The sequence below is a fragment of the Callorhinus ursinus genome, unplaced genomic scaffold (assembly GCF_003265705.2).
Source record: "Callorhinus ursinus isolate GAN/ISIS: 27379988/994484 unplaced genomic scaffold, GSC_fseal_2.0 scaffold13, whole genome shotgun sequence".
In the NCBI taxonomy this organism is placed as follows: domain Eukaryota; kingdom Metazoa; phylum Chordata; class Mammalia; order Carnivora; family Otariidae; genus Callorhinus; species Callorhinus ursinus.
In genome coordinates this window covers 29,705,924-29,717,065 of record NW_027397075.1, presented here as the reverse complement: position 1 = coordinate 29,717,065, position 11,142 = coordinate 29,705,924, and the positions used below count along the sequence as shown (strand labels likewise).

At 39.4% G+C, this 11,142-nt stretch overlaps 1 pseudogene; it reads left to right on the top strand.

Moving 5' to 3' along the window:
• The first annotated feature begins 4,543 nt into the window (after positions 1–4,543).
• Positions 4,544–6,186, top strand: LOC112828638 (T-complex protein 1 subunit delta pseudogene; annotated as a pseudogene).
• Positions 6,187–11,142: the final 4,956 nt, after the last annotated feature.

The following is an 11,142-nucleotide window of genomic DNA, read 5'->3' as shown; positions in this document are numbered from 1 at the left end:
AATATATTTACTTTTATTAGTAAGATTAAAATAATGTATATTGATGGGAGATGGAATTACAGTTAGACTAAGAGCCTACAAAGTACTTTTTATTTTAAAATACTTATTTAAATTCAATTAATTAACATATAATGTATTATCAGTTTCAGAGGTAGAGGTCAGTGATTCATCAGTCTTATATAACACCCAGTGCTCATTACATCATGTGCCCTCCTTAATGTCCATCACCCAGTTATCCTACCCCCCACCCCACTCCCCTCTAGCAACCCTTAGTTTGTTTCCCATGATTAAGAGTCTCTTAAGGTTCATCTCCCTCTCTGATTTCATCTTGTTTTATTTTTTCTTCTCTTCCCCTATGATCCTCTGTTTAGTTTCTTAAATTCCACATATGAGTAAAATCATATGATAATTATCCTTCTCTGATTGACTTATTTTGCTTAGTATAATACCCTCTAGTTCCACCTACGTCCTTGCAAATGGCAAGATTTCATTTTTTTGATGGCTGAGTAGTGTTCCATTGTATATATGTACCACATCTTCTTTATCCATTCATCCGTTGATGGACATCTGGGCTCTTTCCATAGTTTGGCTATTGTGGACATTGCTGCTATAAACATTGGGATGCAGGTGCCCCTTTGGATCACTACCTTTGTATCTTTGGGGTAAATCCCCAGTTGTGCAATTGCTGGGTCATGGGGTAGCTCTATTTTCAACTTTTTGAGGAACCTCCATACTGTTTTCCAGAGTGGCTGCACCAGCTTGCATTCCCACCAACAGTGTAAGAGGGTTCCCCTTTCTCTGAATCCTCGCCAACATCTGTCATTTCCCAAATTGTTAATTTTAGCCATTCTGACTGTGTGAGGTGGTATCTCATTGTGGTTTTGATTTGTATCTCCCTGATGCTGAGTGATGTTGACCATTTTTTCACGTGTCTGTTGGCCACTTGTATGTCTTCTTTGGAGAAATGTCTGTTCATGTCTTCTGCCCATTTTTTGATTGGATTATTTGGTCTTTGGGTGTTAAGTTTGATATGTTTATTACAGATTTTGGATACTAGCCCTTTATCTGACATGTCATTTGCAAATATCTTCTCCCATTCTGTCAGTTGTCTTTTGGTTTTGTCAACTGTTTCCTTTGCTGGGCAAAAGCTTTTTATTTTTATTTTTTATTTTTTATTTTTTTAAATTTTATTTATTTGAGAGAGAGAAGGACAGAGAGAGAGCATGGGAGGGGGTGGTCAGAGGGAGAAGCAGGCTCCCTGCCCAACAGGGAGCCAGATGTGGGACTCGATCCCGGGACTTCAGGATCATGACCTGAGCCAAAGGCAGCCGCTTAACCAACTGAGCCACCCAGGCGCCCCTGGGCAAAAGCTTTTTATATTGATGAAGTCCCAATAGTTCATTTTTGTCTTTGTTTCCCTTGCCTTTGGAGATGTGTCTAGCAAGAAGTTGTTGCAACTGAGGTCACAGAGGTTGCTGCCTGTGTTCTTTTCTAGGATTTTGATGGATTCCTGTCTCACATTGAGGTCTTTCATCCATTTTGAGTCTATTTTTGAGTATGGTGTAAAGAAATGGTCCAGTTTCATTCTTTTGCATGTGGCTGTCCAATTTTCCCAACACCATCTGTTGAAGAGACTGTCTTTTTTCCATTAGATGTTCTTTCTTGCTTTGTCGAAGATTAGTTGACCATAGAGTTGAGGGTCCATTTCTGTGTTCTCTATTCTGTTCCATTGATCTACATGTCTGTTTTTGTGCCAGTACCATACTGTCCTGATGAGTACAGATTTGTAATAGAGCTTGAAGTCCCAGGTTGTGATGCCATCAGCTTTGGTTTTCCTTTTCAACATTCCTTTGGCTATTTGGGATCTTTTCGGGTTCCATACAAATATTAGGATTATTTGTTTCAGTTCTGTGAAAAAAGTTGATAGTATTTTGATAGGGATTGCATTGAATGTATAGATTGCTCTAGGTAGCATAGATATTTTAACAATATTTATTCTTGGGACGTCTGGGTGGCTCAGTCAGTTAAGTGGCTGCCTTCAGCTCAGGTCATGATCCCGGGGTCCAGGGATTGAGTCCCACATCGGGCTCCTTGCTCAGCGGGGAGCCTACTTCTCCCTTTGCCTCTGCCTCTCCCCCTGCTTGTGCTCTGTCTCTCTCTGACAAATAAATAAAATCTTAAAAAAAAACCCCACAATATTTATTCTTCCAATCCATGAGCATGGAATGTTTTTCCATTTCTTTGTGTCTTCTTCAATTTCTTTCATGAATGTTCTATAGTTTTATGAATACAGATCCTTTGCCTCTTTGATTAGGTTTATTCCTGGTATCTTATGGTTTTTGGTGCAATTGTAAATGGGATCGACTCCTTAATTTCTCTTTTTTCTGTCTCGTTGGTATATAGAAATGCAATTGATTTCTGTGCATTGATTTAATATCCTGCCACTTTGCTGAATTCCTGTATGAGTTCTAGCAATTTTGGGGTGGAGTCTTTTGGGTTATCATGTCTTTTGTGAAGAGTGAGAGTTTGACTTCTTCTTTGCCAATTTGGATGTATTTTATTTCTTTTTGTTGTCTGATTGCTAAGGCTAGGACTTCTAGTACTACGTTGAATAGCAGTGGTGATAGTGGACATCCCGGCCGTGTTCTTGACCTTAGGAGAAAAGCTCTCAGTTTTTCCCTGTTGAGGATGATATTCGCTGTGCACTTTTTGTAGATGGCTTTTATGATATTGAAGTATGTTCCCTCTATCCCTAACACTGTGAAGAGTTTTAATCAAGAAAGGATGCTTTCTTTTGTCAAATACTTTTTCTGCACCTATTGAGAGTATCATATGGTTCTTGTCCTTTCTTTTATTAATGTATTGTATCACGGTGATTGATTGTGGATGTTGAACCACTCTTGCAGCCCAGAAATAAATCCCACTTGGTCGTGGTGAATAATCCTTTTAATGTACTGTTGGATCCTATTGGCTAGTATCTTGGTGAGAATTTTGGCATCTATGTTCATCAGAGATATTGGTCTGTAATTCTTTTTGGTGGGGTCTTTGGTTTTCGGATCAAAGTAATGCTGGCTTCATAGAATGAGTTTGAAAGTTTTCTTTCCATTTCTGTTTTTTTGAAACAGCTTCAGAAGAATAGGTATTAATTCTTCTTTAAATGTTTGGTAGAATTCTGCTGGGAAGCCATCCGGCCCTGGACTTTTGTTTGTTGGGAGATGTTTGATTACTGCTTCAATTTCTTTGCTGGTCATGGGTCTGTTCAAGTTTTCTATTTCTTCCTGTTTCAGTTTTGGTAGGTTTTTTTTTTTTTTTTTTTTTTCCAGTTTTGGTAGGTTTTTTTTTTTTTTTTTTGTCATCCTTTTTTTCCAGATTGCCTAATTTGTTGGCATGTAGTTGCTCATAATATGTTCTTATAATTGTTTGTATTTCTTTGGTGTTGGTTGTGATCCCTCCTCTTTCATTCATGATTTTATTTATTTTGGTCCTTTCTCTTTTCTGGTCAGGGGTTTATCAATCTTATTAATTCTTTCAGAGAATCAGCTCCTAGTTTTGTTGATCTGTTTTGTAGATCAACGAAAACTAAACTTCGTTTAGTTTCTATGTCATTGATTTCTGCTCTAATCTTTATTATTTCTCTTTAGGCTTTATTTGCTGTTATTTCTCCAGCTCCTTTAGGTGTAGGGTTAGGTTGTGTATTTGAGACCTTTCTTGTTTCTTGAGAAAGGCTTGTAGTGCCATATCCTTCTATCTTAGGAGAGAGAGATTGGGACATGCCTTTGCTGCAACCTAAAGATTTTGAACAGTTGTGTTTTCATTTTCATTTGTTTCCAAAATTTAAAAAAAATTCTTCTTTAATTTCCTGGTTGACCTGTTCATTCTTTTTTTTTTTTTTTTCTGTTCATTCTTTAGTAGGATGCTCTTTAGCCTTCATGTATTTGAGTTCCTTCCAAATTTCCTCTTGTGATTGAGTTCAAGTTTCAAACATTATGGTCTGAAAATATGCAGGAAATTATCCCAATCTTTTGGTACCAGTTGAGACCTGATTTGTGACTCAGTATGTGATCTATTCTGGAGAATGTTCCATGTGCACTTGAGGAGAATTTGTTTTCTGTTGCTTTAGGATGGAATGCTCTGAATATATCTGTGAAGTCCATCTGGTCCAGTGTGTCATTCAAAGCCCTTGTTTCCTTGTTGATCTTCTGCTTAGATGATCTGTCCATTACAGGGAGGGGGTGTTAATGTCCCCTACTATTATTGTATTATCATCAATGTGTTTCCTTAATTTTGTTATTAATTGTTTTATATAATTGGCTGCTCCCACGTTAGGGACATAAATATTTACAATTGTTAGATTTTCTTTTTGGATAGACCCTTTAAGTATGATATAGTGTCCTCCTCATCTTTTATTACAGTCTTTGGTTTAAAATCTAATTTTCTCTGCAAGCTTCGTGAAGGCCTTGGGAATGTTCCGTTGCTCTGTGGCCGGCTGGAATCTGGGTCCATCTGTCCTTCCCAAGCCCATGCAGACCCAGCCAAGTCTGCCATGCTTGAGAACGTGGCACCTTGGAGCAGGGGTGCCCACTGGGACTGCCGGGGGTGGCAGCAAAAGCGCATATCAGGACCGTGACAAGCTGGCCCAGATCTGCTTCAGCAGCATCTCCATGGCCAAAGTTGTTGCTGATGCTATTAGAACAAGCCTTGGACCAAAAGGAATGGATAAAATGATTCAAGATGGAAAAGGCATTGTGACCATTACAAATGACGGGGTCACCATTCTGAAACAAACGCAGGTGTTACATCCAGCAGCCAGAATGCTGGTGGAGCTGTCTAAGGCACAAGATTTAGAAGCAGGAGATGGCACCACATCAGTGGTCATCATTGCTGGCTCTCTCTTAGATTCCTGTACCAAGCTTCTTCAGAAAGGGATTCATCCAACTATCATTTCTGAGTCATTCCAGAAGGCTTTGGAAAAGGGTATAGAAATCTTGACTGACATGTCTCGACCTGTGGAACTGAGTGACAGAGAAACTTTATTAAATAGTACCACCACTTCACTGAACTCAAAGGTTGTCTCTCAGTACTCAAGTCTGCTTTCTCCAGTGAGTGTAAATGCAGTGATGAAAGTGATTGACCCAGCCACCGCTACTGGTGTAGATCTTAGAGACATTAAAATCGTTAGGAAACTTGGTGGGACAATTGATGACTGTGAGCTGGTCGAAGGGCTGGTACTTACTCAAAAGGTAGCAAATTCTGGCATAACCAGAGTTGAAAAGGCTAAGATTGGTCTTATCCAGTTTTGCTTATCTGCCCCCAAAACAGATATGGATAATCAAATAGTAGTTTCTGACTATGTCCAGATGGACCAAGTGCTGCAGGAGGAGAGGCCTATATTCTGAATTTAGTGAAGCAAATTAAAAAAACAGGATGTAATGTTCTTCTCATACAGAAGTCTATTCTGAGAGATGCTCTTAGTGACCTTGCATTACATTTCCTAAACAAAATGAAGATTATGGTGGTTAAGGATATTGAAAGAGAAGACATCAAATTCATTTGTAAGACAATTGGAACCAAGCCAGTTGCTCATATTGACCATTTCACTGCTGACATGCTGGGATCAGCTGAGTTAGCTGAGGAGATCAATTTAAATGGTTCTGGCAAACTGCTCAAGATTACAGGCTGTACAAGCCCTGGAAAAACAGTTATGATTGTTGTTCATGGATCTAACAAATTGGTGATTGAAGAAGCTGAGCACTCCATTCATGATGCCCTATGTGTTATTCGCTGTTTAGTGAAGAAGAGAGCTCTTATTGCAGGAGGTGGTGCTCCAGAGATAGACTGGCTCTACGGTTAACTGAATATTCATGAACACTGAGTGGCATGGAATCCTACTGTGTTCGTGCTTTTGCAGATGCTATGGAAGTCATTCCATCTACACTAGCTGAAAATGCAGGCCTGAATCCCATTTCTGCAGTAACAGAACTAAGAAACCGGCATGCCCAAGGAGAAAAAACTACTGGCATTTATGTCCAAAAGGGCGGTATTTCCAACATTTTGGAGGAACTGGTTGTCCAGGCTTTGTTGGTTTCAGTCAGTGCACTGACTCTAGCAACTGAAACTGTCCGGAGCATTCTGAAAATTGATGATGTGGTAAACACTCAGTAATCGGATAAACACTGGCCAACTGAGGCCACTAATAGTGTGTCTGAAGTGGAAGATCACCTTGTGTTCCTTGCCGTTTGGAAGATTGTTTCCTTTGTGAATTCCTGCGCCTGGTCTTCAGTTGGCACTTGCTTGAAATTGTGTTGACAAAACTTAATTAAAATATTAAATGTTTGGTTTCACACACACAAAAAATAAAATCTAACTTTCTGATATAAGGATTGCTACCCCAGCTTTCTTTTGAGGTCCATTATCATGATAAATCTGGAGGTGTCTTTGGGTCCAAAATGAGTCTCTTGCAGGCAGCATATGAATGGGTCTTCCTTCTTTATCCAATCTGGTACCCTGGCTTTTGATTGGGGCATTTAGCCCATTACATTCAGAGTAACTATTGAAAGATATAAATTTAGTGCCATTGTATTACCTGTAAAGCCACTGTTTCTGTATATTGTCTCTGTTCCTTTCTGGTCTGTGTTACTTTTGGGGTCTCTCTTTGCTTAGAGGATCCTTTTTAATATTTCTTTTAGGGTTGGTTTGGTCATCACAAATTCTTTTAGTTTCTCTTTGTCCTGGAGGCTTTTTATCTCTCTTTCGATTCTGAATGACATCCTTTCTGGATAAAGTATTCTTGGCTGCATATTTTTCTCATTTAGCACGCTGAATATATTGTGCCAATCCTTTTTGGCCTGCTAGGTCTCTGTGGATAGGTCTGCTGCCAGTCTAATGTTTCTACCCTTGTAGGTTATGGATCTCTTGTCCTGAGCTGCTTTCAGGATTTTCTCTTTGTCCCTGAGATTTCCAAGTTTCACTATTATATGTCGAGGTGTTGACCTTTTTTATTGATTTTGAGGGGGCTTTCTGTGGCTCCTCAACTTGAATGCCTGCTCCTTCCCCCTATTAGGGAAATTCTCCACTATAATTTGCTCCAATATACCTTCTGCCCCCCACCCCCCATCTCTTCTTCTGGGATCTCAATTATTCTAATCTTGCTTTGCTTTATGGTATCACTTGTCTCTGGAATTCTATCCTTGTGATCCAGTAGTTGTTTACCTCTCTTTTTCTCAGCTTCTTTATTTTCTATCATTTTGTCTTCTATATCACTAATTGTCTCTTCTGCCTCATTTATCCTAGGAGTTAGAGTCTCCAGTTTTGATTGCATCTCATTAATAGCCTTTTTGATTTTGACTTGTTTTCAGTTTTAGTTCTTTTATTTCTCCAGAAAGGGATTCTCTAGTGTCTTCTATTCTTTTTTCAAGCCCAGCTACTATCTTTATAGTTGTTATTCTGAACTCTAGTTCTGACATCTTACTTAGTCTATACTGATTAGGTCCCTGGCAGTCAGTACTGCCTCTTGTTCTTTTTCTGGGGGTGAATTTTTCTGTCTTGTCATTCTTGCAGAAAGTGGTTGCTTTTCTATTTTTAGAGTTGCAGCTATTCTTTTCTTAGATCTCTGGTTGAGTTCACAGGTGTTCAGGATGATTTGATTGCTATCTAGCTGAATTCCTGGGACCAGACGGAATTAAAATCTCCTACTCCTCTGCCATCTTGGACTCAAAACCTCTGATTGATGTTCTTAAGAGTGGGTAATTCCCTAAGTCCCTTTCACATTGAGGGTTTTTGTTTGTTTGTTTGTTTTGTTTTTGTGAGAACACACTGCCGAAGAGTAGTACTGAAAGGGGAGGTGGAGAAGGTACCATGCCTACTTAAGGCCAAGTATCTTCCTTGGAATGGGTCCTTTCTCTACCAACAGTGGTGAATCAAGGACTCACATCTCTGCCATGTGAGGACTGGAACAAATGGCAGCTACTTTCTTTTATAGAGTTCCTTTCAATGTCTTTGTAGCTTGATGAGAATTTTGGGGGGAAAGACTGCAGCAGTGAATTGGAAACCATCATATCACTCCAGGATCTATATGGTCACTGCCCAAGGAGTTTGTAGTCAATGGGGAATGCTTCCATGGCTACATATTTAGAAGAGTATAGTGGGGCAAAGCAGGAAGGACAGTGGCAAGGAATCAGAGTTCCTTCATATTATTTAGTGTAGGGTAATCATCTTTGTTCACCTAACATGCAAGGCCGTGGTGATGATCAGGTGAGATAAGAATGTGAAAGTGCTTTGTAAGTGCTGCAAAAGTCAGTGATCTAAACCTTATATGGTTTTGCCCTACCCCAGCATAAGTACAGAGCTTAGGTCCTTCTGTATTCCATAAAAAGTGCATCTTCACCAGTGAGTACTGCCTCTTGTTCTCTTTTTTGGGGTGAGTTCTTCTGTCTTGTGTTTAGTAACTGTAATGAACATTTAGGGAGTCACAGGGAGAGGTTGCATTGCTCCTTCACCTCATTCTACTATCTCACTCGCTCTATTCTTCCCTTTTGTCCTTATTTTCTTTCTTTCTTTCTTTTTTTCTTTTTATTTGAGAGAGAGAGAAGGAGCACAAGCAGGGGGAGGAGCAGAGGCAGAGAGAGAAGCAGGACTTGATATCAGGACCCTGAGATCATGACCTGAGCCAAAGGCAGATGCTTAACCAACTGAGCCACCCAGGTGCCCCTCTTTCTTTCTCTTTCTTTCTTTCTTTCTTTCTTTCTTTCTTTCTTCTCTCTCTCTTTCTTTCTCTCAATTGCATCTCACAATCTTTTTTATTTTTAAGATCTATTTATTTATTTATTTTTGAGAGAGTGAGAGAAAGAGAGAGAGAGTGACAGGAGGGGCAGAGGGAGAAGGGGAGAGAGAATCTCAAGCATACTCCCCGCTGAGCGTGGATCCTGGCATGAGGCTTGATCTCACGACCCTGAGATCATGACCTGAGCCAAAATCAAGAGTCCGATGCTTAACCAACTGAGCCACCCAGGCATCCCTTGTTCTTATTTTCTTTCCTTCATTTCTCTTTTAAGTAACTTTAACACTTCTCTTTTCTCCTGAAGAATCCATTCTTTTTTTAAAAAATTTTTTATTGTTATGTTAATCACCATACATTTCCTCATTAGTTTTTGATGTAGTGTTCCATGATTCATTGTTTGTGCATAACACCCAGTGCTCCACGCAGAATGTGCCCTCTTTAATACCCATCACCAGGCTAACTCATCCCCCCACCCTCCTCCCCTCTAGAACCTTCAGTTTGTTTTTCAGAGTCTATCGTCTCTCATGGTTTGTCTCCCCCTCTGACTTACTCCCGTGAAGAACCCATTCTGCCCTAACCTTAAGTCTCTCTTTTTTTCCCTAGGCACTTGTGAAGATATTTTTTTAACAAATTTTTAAACAAATGCAGTTCCCATTCTTACTTAGATACTTTAATACCTAAATTAATATAATATTTATTAATGTAGACATTAATATACTTTTATATCATTTTATTAGATGTATTACAAGCATTTGTGAATCTTATTTGACAACTTGTAGTTTTTAATATTTCTGGGAATTGGTTCTATTTTTGGTGTGTAGAGAGGGAACAAAATTGATTAAAATTAAAATTTTATCTTGGATATAAGATAGATACTGAAAAACAAATAATAAATGACTTCCCCCCCCCGCCCCGATTCATTATCTGGTACACTGTCAGATAGCATAAACTGCAGAGGCAGTGGTGACAGGAAAACCCAGCTGGACCCACTTACAGACCACATAACTTGGGAAGATCATTTAACTACTGTGAGTCTCCATCTCCTGATGCATAAAATGAGTTTGAAGATTAAAGAAATAAAACTGATTTCATTATAGCACCTACGACATAATAAATGATGAGTAAGTGATGGCTTTTTATTATTTTATCCAGGTTACTTAGGTTGTTAGAAGTAGTTCAACACCAAGAGAAATTGACATCAATTACTTTCTACTGCCCAGCAGCACAAAGTACAGCAATGTCTAAGAATAAAACTGTTTTTAATAGTTGCAATTAAAATCCCTCTCCCAGAATATGTGACATGTATAGATGGACAGTTAGGTGTAAAAATACAAGTTTTAGATACCCATCCACAAGGGTGAAGCAACCAATCTTTACTGTGGTATGTTCGAGCTGTTAGTGGAAGAAACATCAGGGACATGACTTGCTATGTGGCTCTAAACAATGCCCAGTTTTCTTATCTGAGAGCATTCTGTTTATCCCCTCCATCCTTAAAATGACCTAGGGACTTGGAGTGACCCTTTGGTTCCAAAGTATAAATCCTATTATTGCATAACCCTGAAGAGTGATAAAGTGTCTTAAGCTCTCTATTTTCCAGAAGTTGGATTTGGTGGCTCCTAGGCATAAAGTTGTCATTATTGTCATTAGTGCCAGAAAAGGGCAAGAGTGTAAACATTATTGCAGAATGAAAACAAAATTTTGGTAATAGAGAGGTGGAGGAGAGGTCTTTTGGCTGGAGGGACTGAGGAAAGCTTGAGGAGAATACCCTCTCACCTAGTGTTGCAGGAATCTCAACTACTGGGGGCTGGGAGGCCATAATGGATAGCATGAAACAAGCCTAAATGCAGCACTTTTTAGAATGGTGAGGCAGTGGTTAGGTGGTGGGCAGGTATGGGGGCAAAATGGCGGGAGGTAGAGCTGGAAAGGTAGGTTACAGCTAGTGTAGAGAATCTTGAATGACAAAGGAGGTGATGAGTTGCTGCTGAAGGTTTCTGAGAAAAGGAGCCAGAAAGGAAGACCTTATAGCACCTCTTTGTTGGTGCCCTCACAAACACCTTCAGGTCTTGGCTTCTAGGGAACTGGAAACTTTGGATTAAGGGGAAGGCACACTGATGTCTTAGAGTTAGCTGTGGAAACAACAAATGACTAAGTAGGCAAATTATTGTTATTTTTTTAAAATTATTTTTATTTTTTATTCTTATGTTAATCACCATACATCATTAGTTTTTGATGTAGTGTTCCATGATTCATTGTTTGTGCATAACACCCAGTGCTCCATGCAGAACGTGCCCTCTTTAATACCCATCACCAGGCTAACCCATCCCCCCAACCCCCTCCCCTCTAGAAACCTCAGTTTGTTTTTCAGA